The sequence below is a fragment of the Nerophis ophidion genome, linkage group LG13 (genome assembly GCF_033978795.1).
Source record: "Nerophis ophidion isolate RoL-2023_Sa linkage group LG13, RoL_Noph_v1.0, whole genome shotgun sequence".
Taxonomy (NCBI): domain Eukaryota; kingdom Metazoa; phylum Chordata; class Actinopteri; order Syngnathiformes; family Syngnathidae; genus Nerophis; species Nerophis ophidion.
In genome coordinates this window covers 18,471,231-18,498,471 of record NC_084623.1, presented here as the reverse complement: position 1 = coordinate 18,498,471, position 27,241 = coordinate 18,471,231, and positions in this window count along the sequence as shown.

Sequence of the window (27,241 nt, the reverse complement as noted above, 5' to 3'; positions counted from 1 at the left end):
TTGGCAAAAATACCGGACAATTCTGCAAATTTCATGGCTGGCTTACAGCGTGGTCACTCCGGGATCACTTACGACCGCCAGACAATTCTGAATGTGGATAGATCGGGCCGTTTTGGACTGAATGACGCGTGCTTGCTAGACCGGCTAGCTAGCATGGGAATACTTTGCCGGCTACATCCAGCGGCCTGTGAAGCAGCGGAGTATTTGTGTTGTCTGTCTATTTATGAATAATGCAGACGAGGAGTGTTGGCTGAGTTCTTAACGTTTACTTTCAGAGCGTGCATATCACAACATACAAGATGCCGTCATGGCGACACACAACCTTTACCGGGCTACCGCGCATGCTCGTCACTCCTGTTGCATGCTGGGTAGGGTAGTTCTTTTTTTCCCTGGCTCATAACATTACAAATAGTACCATGTATATGCGTTCAGTTTATCAAAGCACCAAGCAAACAATCGGCAAATTCCCATCCTAGATATGGTCATAATTATTTTAAGTGCACTACGCAGAATAAACACAACATTATTAATATTGCTACTACGGATAATTTGATCAAAAATTCCCTAACACAGCCGACTACCTATAATATAGGTTTTTTAAACATAAGATCCCTGATTAAAAAAATGTTTCTGCTGTTACCTCAGAAATTGCCTGTTCAGATGTTATGATTGTGGCTCAGAGATTTGTATGTAGATTATATTTATTTTCCATAACAAACAGGATAACTTAAATACCCTGGCAGTGGCAATAAGCTTAAATGTTTGTATTTACATTTTTTGAGTTGATTTTCATAAAATATGCTATATAACTGCTACTGTTTAACAAGGACTGATTTAAATTGTGTTTGCACAACAAATGTTTTGGCGCTTTTGTTCATGTGGGAGAATATTACAATAAAGGTGCACTACACACTACTTTTGAATTCATTATTGGGCTGTGCGTATACAATGCGATTAATCGGAGAAATAGTGCGATTAACTTCGATCAAAATTTTTTATCATTGCCCAGCCCTAATATATATATATATATATATATATATATATATATATATATATATAATCTACTCCCTTGTCAAATTATATGAAAGCATGTGTTTATCACAAATATTATTCTATATTCAACAAATAAACCTTAGGGTTAGGTCAGGCTGATTAGAAAAATAAATACTAACAAAACATAGGGTTTCATGAATAACAAAACAAATTCACACACAATTATCCATCCATCTATCCATTTTTCTACCGCATGTCCTTTTCGGGGTCACGGGGGGTGCTGGAGCCTCTCTCAGCTGCATTCGGGCGGAAGACGGGGTATACCGTGGACAAGTCGCCACCTCATCGCAGGGCCAACACAGATAGACAGACAACATTCACCCTCACATTACACACAATTAAGTTGTGCTAAAATAAATGAACCTGAATATTAAGGAATCCATCCATTTTCTACCACTTATTCCCTTTGGGGTCGCGGGAGGCGCTGGTACCTATATCAGCTACAATCGGGTGGAAGGCGGGGTACACCGTGGACAAGTCGCCACCTCATTGCAGGGCCAACACAGATAGACAGACAACATTCACACTCGCATTACACACAATTATGTTGTGCTAAAATAAATGAACCTAAATATTAAGGAATATGTTTCTTAATTAAACTGTCAATAAAATGACAGTGCGAACGAAAACATAGCGTCACAACTTTAGTCATAATTTTTGTGCTTAAGAACCATCTGTGAATTTTGCTTCAGACATTTGTTTGATAATGTTGTCAATCCCGGGCTCAGGATCTTTCTGTGTGGAGTTTGCATGTTCTCCCCGTGACTGCGTGGGTTCCCTCCGGGTAGTCCGGCTTCCTCCCACGGCCAAAACCATGCACCTGGGGATAGGTTGACAGGCAACACTAAATTGGCCTTAGTGTATGAATGCTGTCTGTCTATCTGTGTTGGCCCTGTGATGAAGTGGCTTTTTGTCCAGGGTGTACACCGCCTTCCGCCCGATTGCAGCTGAGATAGGCTCCAGCATCCCCCGCTTCTCCAAAAGGGACAAGCAGTAGAAAAAATTGATGGATGGATGGATGTCATTACTGCAACAAGTGGTGGAAAAGTGCATTGTATCTGAGTACAGCACAGCCCATACAGACCACTGCTGAGAAACATATTTTTTGTCAGACCTCTAAGGGGCGCTCGCAGCCCAACAATGGGCCCTATGGTTAAGAAATACTGCACGAGCAGACTAGATATTGTTGCATATGATTAGCTAGCATCGGCTACTGCAGACTTGTATCTCAGGTTATGATAAGAGAAATAGTTAATACACAAATATACCAGGAAAGCAGTGAGACGGCAGTGGGGCAGTGACAAGAGTGGAGGTTAATTAGGAAGAGTTCAGGAGCCAATTAACTGTTTTTGACTCTGTTGGTCCTGCGTTTATATGACCTGAGTCTCCTCTCTAGTAGCAGCAGGTTGAACAGGTGCTGACCAGGGTGAGAGTTGTCCGACAGGATTTTCTTTACTCTACTGAGGCAGTGCGAGAGAGCTACTTCCTCTGCAAGGGCAGGGGGGGTGGTCAATGATCTTCTCAGGAGTTCGGAAAACCTTTCGCAAGGTTCCTCTTGAACAACACATCAGCACCGGTTCGATGGTGGCCGGGTAAAATGACACCGGCTGTGTCTCCTTTAGATTCTTGCTCTGCAGCACGCAAAGGTAGTAAAGTCTCCACTGCACCTTTTCAGTCCGAGCTGACGAGCCGGCAGTCCAGGTGAGGTCCTCCAGGATGTGAGTCCACTTAGAGGAGGCCACTTTCTCTGCCCTCACTCTGCTTATGAAAAGTGGAGCATGATCCCCTCCCTGTCTTGAAGTCAATGACGCTCTCATTGCTTCATTTCATGTTCAGCCTCAGGTTGACCATGGTGCACCACTATGCCAGTTCTTGTATTCACTCTCTGTAGGTGGTTTCATCAAACCTTTGTCACCAGGCCCACCACTGGAGTGTCATTAGGGATGAATGTGAACACAGTCGAACAGGAGGGGGCCTAACACACAGAGAGAGCCTGTGCCCACCTTAACAATCTAAGGTCGGTTGGTCAGAAAGTCTTTAATCCAGGAGCAGATAAGAATTGTGTCCAGGTAGGTTGGCTGTTCCACAGATGATGATGATGTCGAATGCTGAGCTATAGTTAAATATATTATCCCACATAGGTTGCAGGTTTTCCATTGCTTTGTGGAGATCTATGGCAATGGCATACTCCATGTACCTGCTTGGTTCGTGGTGTGTGGTTTCTTTGGTTTTCGATGGAGGCAGACTTAGGGACTGTCTACTTAAGCCGGATAACTCCTTAAACAAATAATTATTCAGGCTAAGCCCCGTTTCAGCCGCACTAAACCATTGTTTAAGGTTTCCCTCTTTGGACATGTTTTACACAGGTAAGCACGGCAACGTGGTGTGTGGTTTCTTGGTTTTCTATGGAGGCAGATTTAGGGACTGTCTACTTAAGCCGGATAACTCCTTAAACAAATAATTATTTAGGCTAAGCCCTGTTTCAGCCACGCTAAACCATTGTTTAAGGTTCCCCTCTTTGGACATATTTTACACGGGTAAGTGCGCCGAGTATTTCTTGAATCTCTGGCTCTTAGCTTTGTTTGGACTCACCTATTGTTTTCAAACTGAGTTCGGAGAGGAAGTGACGCTAGAAAGACCGCACCCCACGCAAGAAGCGACTTCAGAAAGAACGCGCCACAGCCAGATTTATAACAAGCGGTATCGTAACACGCAATTGCCGATACAACACATACCGCACGATTGCAGCTATTTCGGATACAACACATCTCAGACGGCAACATAGCAGTTGAGCGACGGTTTTGGATAAGGCCTGGAAGAACGGCAGCCTGGTGGGAAGTTTGTCGATTAGTGTGTTGTGCCACATGAACGGCAAGAGAACTTTCGAATGTCCAGGTCAGCTGATATTCTACTTAGTCCATTTGTCGAAGAGGGGACAACAGAAATGCGGGCTCCCATGGACAAGGGAGTAATACGAAAAACAGGGAATACATTTGGACTTGCAAAGCAGACTATCAGTTATCATCCGAGATGTATGTCGAGTGATTACTCAATGTCTAGTTTTCTACTCCATAACTATTGCGAAGCCATGAAGTGGTTGCGGCCGTCAAGTACGACCGCCAATTTCAGCCTTTAGGCGCAATGTCCTTACCAGATATCTAGATTGAGTGTTGTAAAATGTTTTTTATCACAATGTTTACTTTCCCACATTCATTAAAGATATGATTCATTTATGAGGGCTCAGGTGTGACCAGTCTAACAGCTGCTGATGGTGAGGCAAGCAAGGTTTACGGTTAAATCAAATGTGGCAATAGTCTACATTGAAGCACAGGATAAGAATACAGGTCAGAGGTGAAGTTTTGTTTTTTGCAAATGCGTACTACTCTTAAATGGTGGCATTGTGTGTGTGTGTGGACAAGGATGAGGTTAGGTGGGATATAGCCAGGATAACCTTAGCAGGCTTCGTGTAGAAAGGGCCTTAAATGTGTCAAACAGCTGGTGTGTAATAAGTACAATACTTACAGACTCTTTGTAGGGCTCGACAAAAGACAAGACTGGCACATTCAACTTAATGCCAATAGAATACTTCCTGACTACACACAGAGGAAAGACTGAAGTGAATGCATATTTGCAGATGAGAAAAGTGAGAGAGGGGCTCGATTCAATACACACTTTTTTTTTTACCCGGAGACCACGCACAGAGGCACCGGAAATTGGTACCTTCTGAGTAATCCTACTGATTGGTGGGTTGCACGTGAAGTCACATCTGGTTGCTGTCGCCTCGGATTCAAGCACATACATAGCAAATACGTGTATTCCGAGCAAGAAGTTATTTGAAAGGATAGGATAGGTCTTTATTGTCATTGCACAAGTACAACGGAACGTTGTTTTTAGCACAAACCTGTTCAAGATTAGACAAACAAACTGTGTACAGGGTTACAGAACAAGAACACTGATGGGTCGCTATAAGGCGCCCCGTAAAAGATGGGAAAAATGTAAATGCTGGGGAAGGATGAGTAAAAAAATACAATCTAGACTGGGCTCCTAAGGAGGCCCAGTCTGGAGTGGGAAAAAACCTCCATAGCAAAGCACATATACATATTCCAACATACATCTGGAGATATCTAGCAACAGAGGCAAGGTAGTACAAAGTCATGGTGGTAGGCCGCAGCTCTCAAGCGCTGACCAACCATTCATCACCCCTACGGGATTTGCGTTGAGGGTGTTGGGCTGGGGGCGGGGGGTGTATGTGTGGCGTATAAGCATAGTGCCTCTCAACGAGAGTGTCTTTGTCTTTCTGTTTGGAGTTGGAAAGTTCTGTCGATGAGGTTAGGACTCTTCCAGGGTATACACTGCCTTCCGCCCAAGGCCGACGCCGGGAGGGACAAGTGGTAGAAAAAAACGGATGGGTGGAGGTCCATGTGCCTGTTCTTCTCCAGTAAGCAGCCATTACTTTGTTTGTAAAAGCCATCCTTGTGAATTTTACACTTCCTGTAGCCGTGCTTTATTACAAAAACCTGCAAGCTCACGTACATGCCGCCTCTTCAGGGCGGGTCAAGAGGACTATTGTGCCTCTTTGAATGATCTCGTCATTGTTCGATTAGCAAGATCAATAATGTTGACACTAGGGGTGTAGGAAAAAATCGATTCGAATACGTATCGAATCGAATACGTTGTGCCATTCAGAATCGCTTCTCATTTTTAAAAAAATCTTTTTTTTTTTTTTTTAAATCAATCCAACAATTCACTACACAGCAATATCATAACAATGCAATCCAATTCCAAAACCAAACCTGACCCAGCAACACTCAGAACTGCAATAAACAGAGCAATTGAGAGGAGACACAAACAAGACATAGAACAAACCAAAAGTAGTGAAACAAAAATGTATATTATCAACAATGGTATCAATATTAGTTATAATTTAAGCATAGCAGTGATTAAAAATCCCTAACTAACATTATAATTGGACATTTATCTATAAAAAAAAAAGGACAATAGTGTCACAGTGGTTTACACTTGCATCGTATCTCATAAGCTTAAAAAACACACTGTCCAATGTTTTAACAAAGATAAAAAAGTCATATTTTTAGTTCGTTTAATAGTTAAAACAAATTTACATTTTTTGCATTCAGTTGATAAAACATTGTCCTTTATAATTTTAAAAGAGTTTAAAAAATCTACTACTCTGCTAGCATGTCAGCAGACTGGGGTAGATCCTGCTGAAATCCTATGTATTGAATGAATACAGAATCGTTTTGAATCGGAAAAATATCGTTTTTGAATCGAGAATCGTGTTGAATCAAAAAAATCGATATATTATTGTATCGCGACCCCAAGAATCGATATTGAATCGAATCGTGGGACACCCAAAGATTTGCAGCCCTAGTTGACACTCTTAAATGTATTACATTACACAGGTTGTTGTTCAAAGCCACTGGATGTTTTGGGTTTTTTTTTGCAACCTTTGCTCTTCTTTCTATTTTGTATTTTCTACGTGAATGCCAAGGTTTTGTCATGCTTAAAATACTGACTTTTGAACTAGCTTTTCGTTAGAGTTCAATCTTATATAGTGTCATTTTTTTCAATCTACATCAATGCATTAAAGGTTAAAACAATAAGCTCAACACAACAAAAGAAAATCCTAGATGCATCTCACTAGCGCGTGTTATTTTTAGAAAAGACTTGTGGGCGACTCGTGGTCCAGTGCCCACGGGCTCCATGTTGAGTCCTCCTGACGAAGGTCACTGATGGTTCAGTGGTTGACATGCTTGACTTCAATGCAGGCAACTTGCTGCAGCGAATGTACGTGGGACTGGTTGTCTATCTCTATACTGTAAATCATATTATCCCTGAGGATGACTGCTAACCGGTTCTTGGTGTAACCTGCCTTTTTAATGTAAAAGACCAGGTACTATGAAACCTTTGTTGTTTGTTACGAAAACAAATAAAGGTGTTTTTGTGAAAGCTCCTTAAACAAATACAGATCAGTGTTTACCAGGATAATTATTTGAACCTATATGCTGTATTTCCTTGAATTGCCGCCGGGCATATAGTATGCACCTGCCTTCAATTACTGGCGGGTCAAACTCGCTTCGCAAAATAATTAGCACATGCTTAGTATTACCGCCGGGTCAAACTCGTGATGTCACGAGTGACACTTCCCCTGTCATCATTTTCAAAATGGAGGAGGCTGATTTCAATACCGGTAATTTGAAATCGCATAAAGAGAAGAATATTAAGAACTATTCACTAGGATTTAAGGTCCAAGCTATTGAATACACGTATTATAAAAAAGAACAACAAGCAGCTATGTTTTATTAATATACCTGTGGAGCCGACGGTCCGACAGACAGGCAGGGCACGCTGGAGGTGGCGGCGAGGAGACGGCGAGCGAGCGGAGAGGAGGAGCGGAAGAGCGACCTGGACTGTCAAACTGCTCAAGCCATGTCCTTCCTTGGTGGTCCTGGGAACCCGCAAGACGACAGCTAGAGACCGTCAAAATACCGTAGCTGCGTCTGTCAATTATGAGTCATTAAACGACTCCTACCTCCTGGTGGTAGAGGGCGCTAGTGATCTTTCTTGCCACTACTTGGCTACAGAAAAAGTGAAATGAGTGAAATGATATGTGCTGGAGGAGGATATAGAGGAAGATCTCCATCGAGACAGAGAGACTTTTAAAACTGAAGAAAGATAAGAAAGACTTCTATAAACAAGTTATCGATGCTTTTGATTAGAAGGAGCTGGCATGGACTGTATTTATAAGTAAAGGTAAGACCATAATAACGTTTTTTTTTTAATTAAATGTGCTTTTCTTGAAGGTATCCTTACATTACACTCACATTTTTACTGCATGCCTTTGGTAAGTGCCGGAGTGAGAAGAGGTTTTATAATAATTAGCGCATGCTTACTTTTACTGCATGCTTTAGGTAGGCGCAGGAGTGAGAAGAGGTTTTAGATAATTAGCGCCCCGGCGGCAATTCAAGGAAATACGGTAAACCTAAAAACAACATTAAAAAAGGATGGTGGTGATGGTTTGGCAATGATTCAACAAAGAGACTGACACTGCCCCCCAGCCGAGGAACTACCATATTTCCTGGACAATAAAGTGCACCAGGGATATAAGCCACAGCCACAACCTTTTGGAAGAAAATATTTTTTTTCCATATATTAGCCGCACCTGACTATAAACTGCAAAACTGTTATTTACACAGAAAGATACATGCTTATATACATACCTTAATGTTTCCAAAGGGTGCCTCTAACACAGCAGTTAAATGGCAGATCAAACAAAACAGTAGTCATCGTCATGGACGCACTAGCTGCGGAAGCTAGCTCGCCAATCAGCTAAGCAGACTCAAAAACGCAATGATGATTTTTTTTTATTGACGACAACGTCGGACTACAATAGCCGGACTCACGCACAGCTCTACAGGTAAATAACCGCTGACGCAACACCAATTGTAAAACGTCACAACTGGGGTCGAATTTCAAACAGTTCATTTGGAAAGTATGAAAGAAGGCAAGTTTGTTTAACACAGTGCATCCGGAAAGTTTTCACAGTGCTTCACTTTTTCCACATTTCAGGTTACACCCTTATTCCAAAATGAAATAATTTAACTTTCTCCGCAAAATCCTACACACAATACCCTATAATGGCAATAATAAATACATTTTTTTTACATATACCGTATTTTTCGGAGTATAAGTCGCTCCGGAATATAAGTTGCAACTGCCAAAAATGCATAATAAAGAAAGAAAAAAACATATATAAGTCGCATTTTTGGGGGAAATTTATTTGATAAAACCCAACACAAAGAATAGACATTTGAAAGGCAATTTAAAAAAAATAAATAAAGAATAGTGAACAACAGGCTGAATAAGTGTACGTTATATGACGCAAAAATAACCAACGGAGAACGTGCCTGGTATGTTAACGTAACATATTATGGTAAGAGTCATTTAAATAACTATAACATATAGAACATGCTATACGTTTACCAAAAAATCTGTCACTCCTATTTGCTAAATCCCATGAAATCTTATACGTCTAGTCTTTTACGTGAATGAGCTAAATAGTGAGGGTTGGACTCCGCCAAGGCTGTCCTTTGTCACAGATTCTGTTCATAACTTTTATGGACAGAATTTCTAGGCACAGTCAAAGCATTGAGGTGTTCCGGTTGGGTGGCCGCGGAATTAGGTCTCTGCTTTTTGCAGATGATGTGGTCCTGATGACTTCATCTGGCCGGGATCTTTAGCTCTCACTGTATCGGTTCGCAGTCGAGTGTGAAGCGACCGGAATGAGAATCAGCACCTCCAAGTCCAGGTCCATTGTTCCCGCCCGGAAAACGGTGGAGTGCCATCTCCGTGTTGGGGAGGAGACCCTGCCCCAAGTGGAGGACTTTAAGTACCTCGGAGTCTTGTTCACAAGTGAGAGAAGAGTGGATCGCTAGATCGACAGGCGGATCGGTGCAGCGTCTTCAGTAATACGGACGTTGTACCGATCCGTTGTGGTGAAGAAGGAGCTGAGCCGGAAGGCAAAGCTCTCAATTTACCGGTCGATCTACGTTCCCATCCTCACCTATGGTCATGAGCTTTGGGTCATGACCGAAAGGACAGGATCACGGGTACAAGCGGCCGAAATGAGTTTCCTTCGCCGGGTGGCGGGATTCAAAGTAAAACCGTTGCTCCTCCACATCGAGAGGAGCCAGATGAGGTGGTCCCGGCATCTGGTCAGGATGCCACCCAAACGCCTCCCTTGGGGAGGTGTTTAGGGCACGTCCAACAGGTAGGAGGCCACGGGGAAGACCCAGGACACATTGGGAAGACTATGTCTCCCGGCTGGCCTGGGAACGTCTCGGGATCCCACCAGGAAGAGCTGGACGAAGTGGCTGGGGAGAGGAAAGTCTGGGCTTCCCTGCTTAGGCTGCTGCCCCTGCGACCTGACCTCGGATAAGCGGAAGAAGATGGATGGATGGATGGATGAATTTTACGGGAATGTGTTAATAATTTCACGCGTAAGTCGCTCCTAAGTATAAGCCACACACCTGGCCAAACTATGAAAAAAAACTTCGACTTATAGTCCAAAAAATACGGTACATATGTATTCACGAACTTTGCCATGAAGCAAAAAAATTAGCTTAGGTGCATCCAGTTTCAACTTATCATCCTTGAGATGCTCCGACAAATTAATTGAAGTCCACACTGTGGCTGTCACAGTTAGTTGGTGATGAACCCCAAGATGCAGAGATGGAGGCAGGCATTGAATGAGAAAACATGATTTTATATAAAATATAAGAACAAAGGGTATAAACAAAATGCATGCACGTGGGCGGAATAACAAACTAAAGGAGCTAGCACTGGGAGCTATAAAAACGAAAAGGAACTTTAGCATGGAGGCTAGTGGGTAGCAAACTGAAAACAGTTAATGGCTAACAAGAACAGTTTACCGCTACAACGACCAGGACAAAATGTAGCATGACAGGTAATAGCTGAAAAGAATCACATCGACACGACAAGAGCAACATATGGCAACGACAAGTCCGAATGACAATACAATGATCCAGCACTGACTGGAGGAACAAAGCAGGTAAAATAGAACCTGGCTGATTGACGTCAGGTGTGACCAGATGCCAATCAGCCGCAGCTGAGTGAAAACAGGACACAGGGAGACAAACAGGAAGCTGAACCAAAATAAGAGCACTAAACAGGAACTAAGGACAGGAAATACTAAACACACAGAGGAGAAAGTAAAACACAAACAAACTGTCAGTGGCAACTCTGACAGTGGCAAATTCAGTTGGTTGGATATGATTCGGAAAAGGACACACCTGTTTACATGGTGCCCCTCTTGACAGTGCATGGCAGAGAACAAGCCAAATTGTTGAAGGAATTGTCTTTACCCTCTGGATACAGGATGGCTTTAAGGGGAGCATCCAAATGATTGAAATGCGAGCCAAGAGTTGTTTTTGCTTAGATTTCATTATTGTGTAGTAGCCACTTTATTGTGTTAAAAGAAACATATGTAACATTTATTACCACAATTTGAATTCATTATCTAATTTACAATACTAGCAAATAGGGTGGTAAGGTATACCGGTACTAGTTTAGCACCGCGATACCAATGAATCATATCCGGTACTATACCGCCTTTAAAAAGTATTGGTAACTTTCTTACAAGTATAATCCCTGCAGGATGAGGAATAGCTAAACATGCTTCCGGCGTCAAAATGTAAACAAACCCCATTGGTGGATCTACAACTAACATCCACTGTAATGATACCAAGTGCAGGAGCGTATCAAGTCATTACTACTATGATTACATTGATATCTTAGGCATCAAAAAATATTTTGTTTTGGTTTTTTATTTGTATCACGTTTTTAAACTCAAATATGTCCCTGGACACATGAGGACTTTGAATATGACCAATGTATGATCCTGACACGACTTGGTATCGGATTGATACCCACATTCGTGGTATCATCCAAAACTAATGTAAAGTATCCAAACAACAGAAGAATAAGTGATTATTACATTTTAACAGAAGTGTAGAGAGAAAATGTTAAAGGAGAAAGTAAGCAGATATTATCAGTAAATGTGTGGAGACTGTGTGGCATAACGATGCCGGATTTGTTCCTCCGAGGATGCGTCGGGCAAGAACACAGCAAAAGGTAAGAAATAAAGGATTTATTAAAGTAATAAAACAGGCTAGAAACAAAACTCTGGTGCTAAACAGAAAAGGCAAACACAAAGCGCTAGCATGGATTCTAGGAAAACAATTGGAAACACAAACACTACGCACGAGGGCACGAAAAGGGAAGACAAAACACTTAGCATGAGAGCTAGGAATAAACAAAGGCGTAGCGTGTAAGCTAGCAAGAATATACATATAAAGCGGTCGTCACTGTTGCAAGAAGGCAAATTAAGATCCCAGGCCGAACAACAAAAAGGGCCGAGCTTAAATAAGGTAGCAATCAATAGTAACAGGTGTGCGGGAACCGAGAGTAGCAGGTGGAACTAAAAAACAACCACGGTGACAAAGCAAGGACGTCAAACAACAGAGTGATACCAAAATGGAACAAAAACTAGAATATGAGTATGATCTGGACATCGGATCATAACAAAATGAACAAGTAGATAAATGATTCATTACCTCCCACTTGTCCTTAATAATTTTGACAAAATAGTAGAATTTGAAATGACACAATATGTTACTGCATATGTCAGCAAACTAATTAGAAGACTTTGTTTGTTAACTTACTAATAAAAGACAAGTTGTTTTGTATGTTCACTGTTTTATTTAAGGAAAAACTAGCAATAAGAAACACGTTTATTGTACCGTAAGATTCTTTGTTAAAATTAAGCCAATAATGCTATTTTTTGTGGTCCCCTATATTTTGAAAGGTATCAAAATAGCGAAAAGTATCAAAATGGTACCGGTACCAGTACCAACATACTGGGATCAGGACAACACTACTAGCAAATCAAAAATGTACTAAGATAAGCGTTATAAAAATGTGTTATTGTCCTTACATTAGTCACTGGCTTTAGACATTTTGAGACTTTTTGTTTGTATTGTTTTTCAAATCGACTGACTTGTATAGTGTGTATATGTACATAATTTATCTATATTTTCTTTTTTTACCGTTTACAGGTTGTATCTATGTTTTCCCCCGCTGCCTTGTGGGTTAGTCTGGGAAGACAAAAGGCTAGGGGGAGCACACGCTGAGAGAAAAGCAAATGCTGGTAGGTGCACCATAGGCGGTCCTTCGACAGACTTGATCTCCGGCAGCCTCCTGCGTCCCCCTCGTCGAAAAAGACCTCAACGCCGGAGAGGGCGGATGACGGTTGCATAGAAACTCCACAACGGTCACAAAGGCGGTGGAAGGCTGCAGCAAAGATGGGCCCCCAATTGTCTTGGTCTCCATGCCATTGGACCCTGGCCTTCTCTTTGCCAAGAACAGGGTGGTGGCTGTCTGTGCACCAGTCTCCCCACTTTAAAAGATCCCCTGCAGAGGCAATCCCACGAACAGGTGGACAATCATACTCATTTCGAGTGATCGCCAACGAGGACGACGATATATTTTATTATTGAATGTGTCAAATGTGATGAATATCTAATGGATCACAATGAAAACAAAACCTTTGGCTTTTTGTGCCATCCATTTGCCTTTATAAATCATTACATGGATTCAATTCTTTAAGATGTCAACAAACTCCTCAATCAATCAATCATGCAATCAATTTAAGTTCTTTATTCTATTATCAAAGTATGGGATAAGGACTCGAAATCGGATTGGATCCGAGGCCAAAAATGTTTATCGGGACATCCCTAGTGGAAAGCTCTTAGTAATGTTTGCTATTTTGATTGTAGTTTGCAGCATTATACAAGTGACTTTGCAAATCCTTTTCAACCCATATTCAACTGAATGCACTACAGAGACAAGATATTTGATGTTCAAACTCATAAACTTTTTTTTTTTTGCAAATAATCATTAACTTTAGAATTTGAGGCCAGCAACACATGACAAAGAAGTTGGGAAAGGTGGCAATAAATACTGATAAAGTAGAGGAATGCTGATCAAACACTTATTTGGAACATCCCAGAGGTGTGCAGGCTAATTGGGAACAGGTGGGTGCCATGATTGGGTATAAATACAGCTTCCCAAAAAATGCTCAGTCTTTCACAAGAAAGGGGTTTCTGTTGTCGTATTTCAGGCTCCATAATGCGCCACATGTTTTTAATGGGAGACAAGTGTGGACTACAGTTAGGCCAGTCTATTACCCACACTCTTTTACTATGAAGCCACGCTGTTGTAACATGTGGCTTGTCATTGTCTTGTTGAAATAAGCAGGGGCGTCCATGATAACATTGCTTGGATGACAACATATGTTGCTCCAAAACCCGTATGGACCATTCAGCATTAATGGTGCCTTCACAGATGTGTAAGTTACCCATGCCTTGGGCACTAATACACCCCCATACCATCACAGATGCTGGCTTTTGAACTTTGCGCCTACAACAATCCGAATGGTTATTTTCCTCTTTGTTCTGGAGGACACCACATCCTCTGTTTCCAAATGTAATTTGAAATGTGGACTCGTCAGACCACAGAACACCTTTCCACTTTGCATCAGTCCATCTTAGGTGAGCTGTGGCCCAGCCAGGCCGGCGGCGTTCCTTTGTGTTGTTGATAAATGGCTTTCGCTTTGCATAGTAGAGTTTTAACTTGCACTTAGAGATGTAGCGACCAACTGCAGTTACTGACAGTGGTTTTATGAAGTGTTCCTGAGCCAATGTGGTGATATCCTTTACACACGGATGTCGATTTTTGATGCCGTACCGCCTGAGGAATCAAAAGACCGTAATATCATCGCTTATGTGCAGTGATTTTGCCAGATTCTCTGAACTTTTTGATGATTTTACGGACCGTAGATTGTAAAAATCCCTAAATTCCTTGCAATAGCTCTTTGAGAAATGTTGTTCTAAAACTGTCAGACAATTTGCTTAGAAAGTGGTGACCCTCACACCATCCTTGTTTGTGAATCACTTAGCATTTCAAAGAAACTGCTTTTATACCCAATCATGGCACCCAACTGTTCCCAATTAGCCTGCACAACTGTGGGATGTTCCATATAAGTGTTTGATGAGCATTCCTCAACTTTATCAGTGTTTATTGCCACCTTTCCCAACTTCTTTGTCACGTGTTGCTGGCATCAAATTCTAAAGTTAATGATTATTTGCAGAAAAAAAAAAAGTTTATTAGTTTGAACATCAAATATGTTGTCTTTGTAACATATTCCACTGAATATGGGTTGAAAATTATTTGCAAATCATTGTATTCCGTTTGTATTTACATCCAACGCAATTTCCCAACTCATATGAAAACGGGGTTTGTACAGTCACAGTATAATCGGAGTCACTTCAGAGAAGCCGGCGGCTTTTCTGGATGTTGTTGATAAATGGCTTTCGCTTTGCATAGTAGAGCTTTAACTTGCACTTACAGATGTAGCGACAAACTGTATTTAGTAACTGTGGTTTTCTGAAGTGTTCCCGAGCTAGTGTGGTGATATCCTTTAGAAATTGATGTTGGTTTTTCATTGTCGGTCATTAAATGTTGGTTTCCAGCCATGCCGCTTACGTGGATTGATATCTCCAGATTCTTCGAACTTTTTGATGATATTATAGACCGTAGATGTCGAAATCCCTAAATTTCATGCAATTGCACTTTGAGAAACGTTGTTCTCAAGCTGTTTGACTATTTACTCACGTAGTTGTGGACAAAGGGGTGTACCTCACCCCATCCTTTCTTGTGAAAGACTGAGCATTTTTCGGGAAGCTGTTTTTCTACCCAATCATGGCACGCGCCTGTTCCCAATTAGCCTGCACACCTGTGTGATGTTCCAAATAAGTGTTTGATGAGCATTCCTCAACTTTATCAGTATTTATTGCCGCCTTTCCCAACTCCTTTGTCACGTGTTGCTGGCATCAAATTCTAAAGTTAATTATTATTTGCAAAAAAAAAAAAAATGTTATCAGTTTGAACATCAAATATGTTGTCTTTATAGCATATTCAACTGAATATGGGTTGGAAATGATTTGCAAATCATTGTATTCCATTTGTATTTACATCCAACACAATTTCCCAACTTGTATAGAAAAAGGGTTTGTACACAGTATGTAATGTTGTGCACAGTGTGTGTGTGTGTATGGCTGCACTGTTATCCATTGGTTTTATCATCCAGTCGTCCTTAAAGTCAAGTGAAAGTTGCATATTGCTTGGATATTTCAAGGAAATATGTAGACGCTGTTAACGGACTTTGAAGCCGTGCATCAATCGTTGCAGAGTAGGCCTTTTGGCAGGATGTCAAGCCACAAGCACTGACTGTCGAATTCTTTAAAGGCAATGCACATAGTTCATGTGAGATACACAACATAACAAGGATGAGAGAAGCGGAGAACCAGGCTGCAGGGACGGAGAGGAATTAGCCAATTCTATATAGTCTTCATGAAGGAAATGCACACACTACTGCATACATCAATACCATGTTGTATAGCTTTATTCTTTTGCCTCTCATACTTTCCAGAAAAAGGTGGCACATGTTTGTCGATGCTGCTGATGGCATGAAACCCAACTGCATATTGTAGTTTTAGATGTGCAAATACATGCAGGAGGCAGAATCCCAGTGAAGGTAAAAGCAATTTGTCATCTACAAATTGTGTTGTTTTTTTATGCTAGACTTTAACAGATTTGCAAAGACCGTCCATTGTTACGCATCTCTGATTTCATGGTCGGCCTCACACTCTCTTCTGGGTCAATCACCATTTTAAGCCTCCGTGTGGTATTGATTGGAAAGTGTTAATGGAAAAATATTCAATGTTTACTGTTCTTCAGGTGCGCTTGAACAATTGTTGTGCTTTAATTTTTTCATTTTTGCGTATACTACACCTGCACCTAGAGAGCAAGTGGTATTGAGTACATATGCTCTGTGGTAAAGCCAAATATCTCATTCATTTTGCATTTAAATGACAACTGAAATGAGATTTTCTTATTTAAACGGGGATAGCGGGTCCATTCTATATGTCATACTTGATCATTTTGCGATATTGCCGTATTTTTGCTGAAAGGAGTTATATAGAGAACATCGACGATAAAGTTTGCAACTTTTGGTCACTAATAAAAAAGCCTTGCCTGTAACGGAAGTAGCAGAATTTGTGCGCGTGACGTCACGGGTTGTCGGGCTCCTCACATCCTCACATCGTTTATAATCATAGCCACCAGCAGCAAGAGCAATTCGGACCGAGAAAGCGACGATTTCCCCATTAAATTGAGCAAGAATGAAATATTTTTGGATGAGGAAAGTTAGAGTGCAGCACTAGGAAAAAAGAAGCAATTCAGATGTTATTAGACACATTTACTAAGATAATTCTGGAAAATCCCTTATCTGATTATTGTGTTACTAGTGATTTAGTGATATTATAAAGTCATACCTGAAAGTCAGAGGGGTTTGGTGACCGCCAGTGTCTCTAATGGAAGCCATGGAGGAGCCAAGAAATTCTGCAGCAGGACGCAAGCTCCGCTGATGTCTCCGGTAAGAGCCAACTTATTACCACAATTTTCTCACCGAAACCTGCCCATTGACATGTGGTTGGGAAACATGTTCGCTTGACCGCTCTGTTCCATATTAAAGCTTCACAACAAACAAAGAACACCGCCTGTGTTTTGGCTGCTAAAGGCAGCTGCAATCAACCGCTTTCCACCAACAGCATTCTTCTTTATTGTCTCCATTATTAATTGAACAAATTGCAAATGATTCAGCAAAACACACGTCCAAAATACTGCGTAATTATGCGATTAAAGCGGACGACTTTTAGCCGTGAGTGGTGCTGGGATACAATGTCCGCTCCAACCAATAATGTCACAAGCACGCGTCAACATACGCGTCATCATTCTGCGACGTTTTCAACAGGAAACTTTGCGGGAAATTTAAAATTGCAATTTAATAAACTAAACCGGACGTATTTGCATGTGTTGGAATGTTAAGATTTCATCAATGATATATAAACTATCAGACCGCGTGGTCGGTTTTAGTGGGTTTCAGTAGGGCTTTAAGAGCCAAGGCTAAATTGTGATTTTGATAAATCTTATTAACAACAATCAAGGGAGCTGGTTGGACAAATGCTGAATACAAAGGACATATTTTTCAGACCGTAGGCCACACCAGATTTTAAAGCGAATTGTCAATTCAGGTCCACATCCAAACAAAAGGCGCACCGGATTATATACCGTGCATGAAAAGAATCATACTATGATTGTTTTTCTATGTTTGAAACACTTACTTATGGTCTACTTAATGATGGTTCTTTGGTCAAAATGTTGCATGGATTATGTTTTACAGACCGGTCTATGAATATTTGCATTCATCCAGGTCATTTTAATCACAGGTCGTTCAATCGATTGCTACTGGACTTTTTGGTTTGTCTTAGAACACGTCTGCTTCATGAGTTCATGCTCATAGATTTAGATTGGTCAGATCTAGTCTTAGGCCCTTTCTACACTAAGATTATCCAGGGTGTATCCCACCGAACCTTATCCTTGTCCACACACACACACACAATGGTTGTTTAAGATCCCTTCCCCCCTCCCAACGTGACCTAGTACGCATGCGCGGAAAATGCGCACATCATAGTCACACAACCAGTATTTAAAAAGCACACTTTTTGAAAAAATGAAAGGATTAAGATATCTCAATGTCTAGTATTAAAACAGGGTGTCAAACTCTAATACAGAGTGGGCCAAAATTTAAAACTGAACAAAGCCGCGGGCCAAGGTTGAACAAGTTAACCTTTTAATAGGGACCCAAACAAGTTTTCCATAAATATTGAACAAGCAAGGCTTAAATAGGGCAGCACGGTGGTTCAGGGGTTAGTGCATTTGCCTCACAATACAAATGTCCTGAGTAATCCTGGTTCAATCCTGGGCTTGGGATCTTTCTGTGTGGAGTTTGCATGATCTCCCTGTGACTGCGTGGGTTCCCTCCAGGTACTCGGGTTTCCTCCCATGGAACAGGCAGAGCTTATATAACGTAATAGTGCAAAATCAACTTTCAAAAAACAAACAACAAAACATCAGTGGTATATTAAATAAAAGTTAATTTAAAAAATGAATGCCTATTTTCTATTTGCAGCCTTCTGAGGTAAATATCAACATTAACTTTTTCCACAGGCTAATAATTTAGAAAATAAAATAAAAATGAGGTGGGCGGGGTTTGGTGGTAGCGGGGATGTATATTGTAGCGTTCCGGAAGAGTTAGTGCTGCAAGGGGTTCTGGGTATTTGTTCTGTTGTGTTTATGTTGTGTTACGGTGCAGGTGTGTTTTGTCATTCTTGTTTGGTGTGGGTTCACAGTGTGGCGCATATTTGTAACAATGATAAAGTTGTTTATGCGTCCACCCTCAGCGTGACCTGTATGGCTGTTGACCAAGTATGTGTGTGTGACAGCCGCATATATTATGTGACTTGGCCAGCACGCTGTTTATATGCAGGAAAAGAGAACGTGACGACATGTTGTAGAGGACGCTAAAGGCAGTGCCTTTAAGGCACGCTCCCAATATTGTTGTCCGGGTGGAAATCGGGAGAATGGTTGCCCAGGGAGATTTTCGGGAAGGGCACTAAACTTCGGGAGTCTCCCGGGAGGGTTGGCAAGTATGAGTATTAGCGGTGAATGTGGTGTTACCGGCGGGCCAGCTCTAATGTTAATTTGATATTGCCTCAAGGGCCAAATGAAATTAAACGGCGGGCCAAATTTGGCCCGCGGGCCAGAGTTTGACACCCATGTATTAAAAGATTACAGTTGGTACAAAATGCGTCTGCTAGACTTTTGACCAGAACAAGAAAGTTTGATCATATCACGCCCATACTGGCTCACCTGCACTGGCTTCCTGTGCACTTAAGATGTGACTTTAAGGTTTTACTACTTACGTATAAAATACTACACGGTCTAGCTCCATCCTATCTTGCCGATTGCATTGTACCATATGTCCCGGCAAGAAATCTGCGTTCAAAGAACTCCGGCTTATTAGTGATTCACAGAGCCCAACAAAAAGGCTGCGGGCTATAGAGCGTTTTTTGTTCGGGCTCCAGTACTCTGGAATGCCCTCCCGGTAACAGTTCAAGATGCTACCTCAGTAGAAGCATTTAAGTCTCATCTTAAAGGCCTACTGAAACCCACTACTACCGACCACGCCGTCTGATAGTTTATGTATCAATGATGAAATCTTAACATTGCAACACATGCCAATACGGCCGGTTTAGTTTACTAAATTGCAATTTAAAAATTTCCCGCGAAATTTCCTGTTGAAAACGTCGCGAAATGATGACGCTTATGATGACGCATGCTTGTGACGTTATTGGTTGGGGCACACATTTTATCCCAGCACCGCTCACGGCTAAAAGTCGTCCGATTTAATCGCATAAATACACAGTATTCTGGAAATCTGTGTTGCTGAATCTTTTTGCATTTTGTTAAATTAATAATGGAGACGTCAAAGAAGAATGCTGTTGGTGGAAAGCAGTGAATTTCAGCTGTCTCTAGCAACCAAAACACAGCCAGTGTTTCTTTGTTTGTTGTGAAGCTTTAATATGGAACAGAGCGGTCAAGCGAACATGTTTCCCTACCACATGTCGACCGGCAGGTTTCCCCGAGAAAATTGTGATAATAAGTCGGCTCTTACCAGAGACATCAGCGGATCTTATGTCGTCCTTCCTGCAGCAGCTGTCAAATAGGCAGCTGCGACTTTCATGGCTCCTCCATGGCTTCCATCAGAGACACTGGCGGTCACCACACCCCTCCCACTTTCAGGTGTGACTTTATAATTTCACTAAAACACTAGCAATACAATAATCAGATAAGGTATTTTCCAGAATTTCCTAGTAAATGTGTCTAATAACATCTGAATCGCTCCCACTGCCGTTGCCTTTTTTTTTTTTTTTCCAGTGCTTCACTCTAATTTTCTTCACCCACAAATCTTTCATCCTCGCTCAAATTAATCGGGAAATCGTCGCTTTCTGGGTCCGAATCGCTCTCTATGCTCGTAACTATGATTATAAACAATGTGAGGATGTTGTCACACCGCGGTGAGGGAAGTTTTGTTTGTTTTCTGTCTTGTGATCTATGTGTTTTATTTTGAAAAGCTACCCTCTTGTTTCAGATCACAGGTCCTTCCTCTTGGGTCACAAGTCTGACGTCATCTCATTGATTCCTGATTGTTTCCACCTGTTCCCCATCACTCCCACATCCTATTTAAGCTCACTTCTCCGTTTGTCCTTTGCCAGATCGTCTCGTTTTTCGTGCCTTCTAGCGTTCATGTCCATGTCCAAGTCCAAGTCCATGTCCTTGATTCCCTCCTTGACTTGCTCCTGTTTTCCTGGTTCCCCTTTTTTGATCATAGCAGTCTTTTGTTGTAATTTTGAGTTTACTTTTTCCTCCTTCGAGCGCCCTTAGTTTTCCTTCGTCGACCTAATTGGTGAGTTTTTGTTATTCCAAATTTCGTTTGATTGCCTCATTGATTGAGAGATTTTTTGTTTATTCATAGATAGTGTTTTTGTATTGATCGTTAGAGTTTTTCCTCCTGTTGGAGCGCTTTTTGTTAATTCATATTTCTATTCTATTTTGGTTAGTTTTTTCTTAATAGTAGTATTCCTCCTTAGTGGGTGGGGCGGGTGGGTGTCACCCACATCTTATGTAGCCCTGAATCACGAGTTTCTCAAAGGGGCTACACAAGCCACAATGACATCCTCGGCTCAGATCCCACAGCAGGGCAAGAAAAAACTAAACCCAATGGGATGACAATGAGAAACCTTGGAAGGGACCGCAGATATGGGGACCCCCCACCCCTGGGCGACCGGTGCAATGGACGTCGAGTTGATCTAGCATAATATTGTGAGAGTCCAGTCCATACTGGATCAAACATAATAGTGTGTGAGTCCAGTCCATAGTGGGACCAGCAAGAGATCATCTTGAGCAGAGACAGGTCAGTAGTCCAGCGACGTCCCAACTGATACATAAAAGAAACGGCAGATCAACTGGTCTGAAGGGAGGGTCTATTTAAAGGCTAGAGTATACAAATGAGTTTTAAGATGAGACTCAAATGCTTTTAGTGAGGTAGCATCTCTAACTGTTATCGGGAGGGCATTCCATAGTACTGGAGCCCAAGTAGAAAACGCGCTATAGCCCGCAGACTTTTTTTAGGCTCTGGGAATCACTAATACGACAAAGTTCTTTGAATGCAGATTTCTTGCCGGGACATATGGTACAATACAATCAGCAAGATAGGGTGGGGCCAGATCGTGGAATATTTTATATGTAAGTAGTAAAACCTTAAAATCGTTGACCTCCTCTTGCTGCTGGAACATTTTTTCCAGTTTGTTTGTATCTGTTTGGTTCATACTTATCTTCGCTGTCTGCGCATCCTGTGCAATTCCATGGTACGCTAGTTGTTGGTTTAGTGTGCACTTGAGTTCTCCATTTTTTTTTAATTCTCTTTATTCCTGCACGCTCTCTCCCGTCTGCAATTTGGGGTCACAAATATTGCACCGCTACAATAACGCAATGTAACAATATAAACATTGTTTGATTGACTTGAACCAGTTGATACTGCAAAGCCAAAATTAAAATGAAGTCAATACATTAGTGTGAAAGTCTCTGATTCTGGCTGGTTCTTCTGATGCCGACAGATTTTCGGGAGCCCGGTAGACAGGTTGGATCAAGTCTTTAATATTCATACACCAGTATTGTTTGCTTTCCAGCAGTATATAGTTAGGACTTTTCAGTCAGGCGTGTCTCTGCATTCCATGTCTCCAACAGTGTGTCTCGATCCGGCTGCTGCTAATAAAGGTGACAGGTGATTAGATGACCTGTAGGGGTGTGGGAAAAAATCGAATACGTTTTGCAATTCAGAATCATTCTCATTTTTAAAAAATCGATTTTTTATTTTTTTATTTTTTTTAATTAATCCAACAAACCACTACACAGCAATAAATGGGTTGTACTTGTATAGCGCTTTTCTACCTTCAAGGTACTCAAAGCGCTTTGACACTACTTCCACATTTACCCATTCACACACACATTCACACACTGATGGAGGGAGCTGCCATGCAAGGCGCCAACCAGCACCCATCAGGAGCAAGGGTGAAGTCTCTTGCTCAGGACACAACGGACGTGACAAGGTTGGTTCTAGGTGGGATTTGAACCAGTGACCCTCGGGTTGCGCACGGCCACTCTCCCCACTGCGTCACGCCGTCCCATAACAATTCAATCCAATTCAAAAACCAAACCTGACCCAGCAACACTCAGAACTGCAATAAACAGAGCAATTGAGAAGACGCAAACACGACACAGAACAAACCAAAAGTATTGAAACAAAAATGAATGTTATCAACAACAGTATCAATATTAGTTATAATTTCAGCATAGCAGTGATTAAAAATCCCTCATTGACATTATCATTAGACATTTATAAAGATAAAAAAAGAACAATAGTGTCACAGTGGCTTACACTTGCAGCACATCTCATAAACTTAAAAAACACACTGTGTCCAATATTTTCCCAAAGATAAAATAAGTCATATTTTTGGTTCGTTTAATAGTTAAAAAAATTACATTATTGCAATCAGTTGATAAAACATTGTCCTTTACAATTATAAAAGGTTTTTACAAAAATCTACTACTCTGCTTGCATGTCAGCAGACTGGGGTAGATCCTGCTGAAATTCTATGTATTGAATGAATACAGAATTAATTTGAATTGGAAAAATATCGTTTTTGAATCTGGAATCAAATCGAATTGAAAATATCGATGTATTATCGAATCGTGACCCCAAGAATCGATATTGAATTGAATCGTGGGACAACCAGCCCTAATAACCAGTCCCAGCTGGGTAATCTACTCACCTGCCGCTGGCTTTGAGGCCGGGCCATACACATACATTAACTCAGGAGCACAATATAAAAAACCCTTTAACCTACAAAATAGGAATTAACAGAACTATTTACGCTGGTATTTTTAAAATTTTTATCAAAATGTGGACATCAGAATTAATGAGCACGTACTGTTGTGCACTGCGATGAGGTGGCGACTTGTCCAGGGTGTACCTGGCCTTCCGCCCGATTGTAGCTTAGATAGGCACCAGTGCCCCCCGCGACACCAAAAGGAATAACCGGCAGAAAATAGATGGATGGATGGTATTTTTGTGCACAGCTTTTTATGGCCCGGTTTGAAGCATGATTCTGCATGATACTGATTAAGCACATGTGGACACCCTGGCATCGCACCGTGCCCCCTTAGGGGGTCCGCCCCACTATTTGAGAAGAACTGCCCTAAAAGGAGAATCTTAATAAAGTGTGACTGAAGGGAGGTGAGAACATGGCAAATAGGGAGCAAATAATGATCTTTTATTGACAGTTCATGGCTGAACTATGGATAAAATCTCTTTGTTCCACATAAAATTTTAATTTCTGCAGGTTACGGTAATTAGAGTTTGTTAATAATTACGACCGATAAAATTCTCTTGTCTTCGTTTTGACTGGTTGACATGAATAAAATAAGTGGTACCTCCTGTTTTTGTGCGCCACACTTTTCCGGTGCCTCAATTTTCGACAATAATATCCGCCAAAACGTTGCTCCGTTCTTTCGTTTTGTAATTTCATGGCCAAACACCGTGCATAACAACTGCAAAATGGGAGCAAAGACCGTTTTGAGCGCAGACTTTTTAAAGTGGCATAAAACACTATAACCCCTTTTTTCAAATGTTTGTTCCACTTGGGGCACGGGCATCTTGTCTGACTCACACAATACACAGCCTTCCTTGTCACGTATTGTTCCTTTTCCCGCTATCCATTCAGTCATTCAAACTGATCCAGCAGCGCGATTGAAGATGATTTTATTTACAAAAATCAAGGAAACGAATACTCGGGAAACAAAATAAAAAGGTAGTATATATAAAGCCGAGGTCTACAGACAGGTGAGGTCAAAGACGGTATGCTAGGGGCCCACCTGCCAATCACGCGCCCGGCGCGCTTCTGCCCCCTATAGGCCTGCGTGGAAACTTTTCACCACCTGCAAAGGGTTCACACTGACATACTCACATCAATCACTCAAAATAATAAAATAAACATGGATTCAAGTATGGCTCTCTAATAGGCTCCTACACTTTTTGTTAAAGAAAGTGAGGAAACAATATTGAATTTAAGAAAGATGTGGGCGCCTGCATGACTTTATTCTCATCAATCAATCAATCAATCAATCAATCAATTAATCAACATTTATTTATAAAGCGCTTTTTTTCACGCCTATAGATAATGTTTTGTTTTGGTCATGTTATGTTTTGTTTGTTGGACTTCCTTGTTTTTCTCATTTTCATGCCAACTCATTTAATTTTCGCCTGGCCCTCATGTCCCGCCCCTGTCCTCAGCCCTCACACCTGTTTGTAATCATCACAGTTATTACTTAAGCCACAGTTACCAGGTAGTCGGCCTGGCAACTTCACCCATATTCCTCATCTGCTTCATGCCTTGCTATGCTGTTCATTTTGTCCACGCCACGTAAGTTTTGTTATTTATGCCACAGTACAAGTTTTTGGTTGTGTTATTCATGCCATAGTGCAAGTGTTTTTCTTCATGTTTATAGTTTTTAGCCTTTGTACTAGTCTTTGGTTTTTCATCAGTCAAGTTTGCTCTCCGCCATTGTGCGTGCCATTTGTTTGCCTTTTTGTAGTTTGTTTGTATAGTAATAAATCAAAATGTACTTACATTCACGTCTCGCTCGTGCCAATTTCCCCTTTGCATCGGAGAAACAAACTATCTCATGGTCCAAGTCATAGTCCAAGTCTGACACTTTTTATACGTAAAAGAAATGCAACGCAAATTGCTTTACAAAGTCAAAAACAATACCCCGGTGACCCATATCCCTCAATATCACATACCTACGCACGGACACAGATACCAAAAACAAACACACACACATAACATACACACATATGCAACTATATGGACAAATTATTGCATGACTGAGTACGGAGGTGACATGTGAGTAAACACTATCGCAGTCATCTGCACCAGGAGGTCATCAGACCACGGCCACCAGGACGCTGACACAAAATCTCCCCCACAATCACGACCGATAGCCCCTGAGGGAGATGGCTCATCTGAGGAATATTGGAAAATAAAAATAATCAAACTTGTAAAATAGTAGGAATCATGAGAACATAAAGAATAAAAAACGAGTCATATGAAAATATATAGAAAAAAAAGTGGTAAATACAATGAATATAGAGTAAATAAATAAATAAAACTAAATACAATTTTGCATAACTGATAGGATATAAAGTAAAATACAAATGATTTCAATACAATGATTGATGTTAGGTTAAAGCCAAATCAAAAAGGTGTCATAACGAGGACTGTGGTGTGATTTGTTTTCCCGAGGTGCGATGCGACTGGACTGGACACGACGTGATGGTGAATGCATGGTGTATTTTAACACTCAAAAATACTACAAAAACAAAGGGCGGGGAACAAACTTAACGCAGAAACAAAACTAACATATAAACAGACTAAGGACATGAAACAAAACTACACTTACTGTGACGTGAAAAACATCAAGCTATGGAAAGAAGTGAGCAATCAGAAATGTCAGGAGTGTGATGTCACCAGTCTGACTGCCTGGCAACTACAGGCTTAAAAAGTGATGTGGTGATTGACAACAGTACATGGCGTGAAGGTAATGACATCTTTTATCCTTAACAGGAAAATATTACAAAAAGACAAAGGGCATAAACAAAAGGCGCTCTCAGCGGAGGTACAAAACTTGGCTATGAACACAAAACTATTACTACAACTATGGACATAAAACAAAACTTGCAAACTATGGCGTGAATAACGAAAAATTACTTGGAACGAGAAAGCGAGCATCGATCATCGGCATGGAAAACAAGGGTGTGTAGAGGGTGGGGTCGCCAGGCTGAGTGCCTGGCAAATACAGGCTTAAATAGTGTTTTGGTGATTAACAGGTGCATGAGTCCAAATTAATCAGGTGTGTGACATGAGGACAGGTGAAAACTAATGGGTTGTCATGGAAACAAAACAGGGAGTGAAAAAGCAGGAACCGACAGAGTGCAAAAACCAAACAGAACATAGCCAAACTAAACATGATCACCAAGACATTACAAAAGGTGGGTCTTAAGCCTGCTCTTAAAAACATGAACGTTCTCCACGTCCCTCTTCTCTGTCCATTTCACCAACAACTCTTCACTAAAGTTAAGAGTGATGCTAAATGTTCATTTTTCCGTTTAATTTTTTCATTTCTATGTGTTTCGCACTGTGTTCACTATCTAAAATTATATTATCTAAAAAACGTTTTTACCGTACATTTTTAGTCTGCAGTGTAATCATTGGATTTATGCTATTTTTTATAGGAACAATTACTTTGCATAGAAATCCGACGAGTGTTAAACTTTACTTGTAGTGACTCAACAGCGTTTACAAATATTGTGAACATTAAATAAGACTTTTTCTCCTCATCTTTGATAATTATTCATGTCAGATGGTAAACTGTAGCATGTGTTTAATATAGGGAAGTATTAAACATAGTACAGAGAGTATCAATAGGCGAGGTGTTTTATTCTGCAATT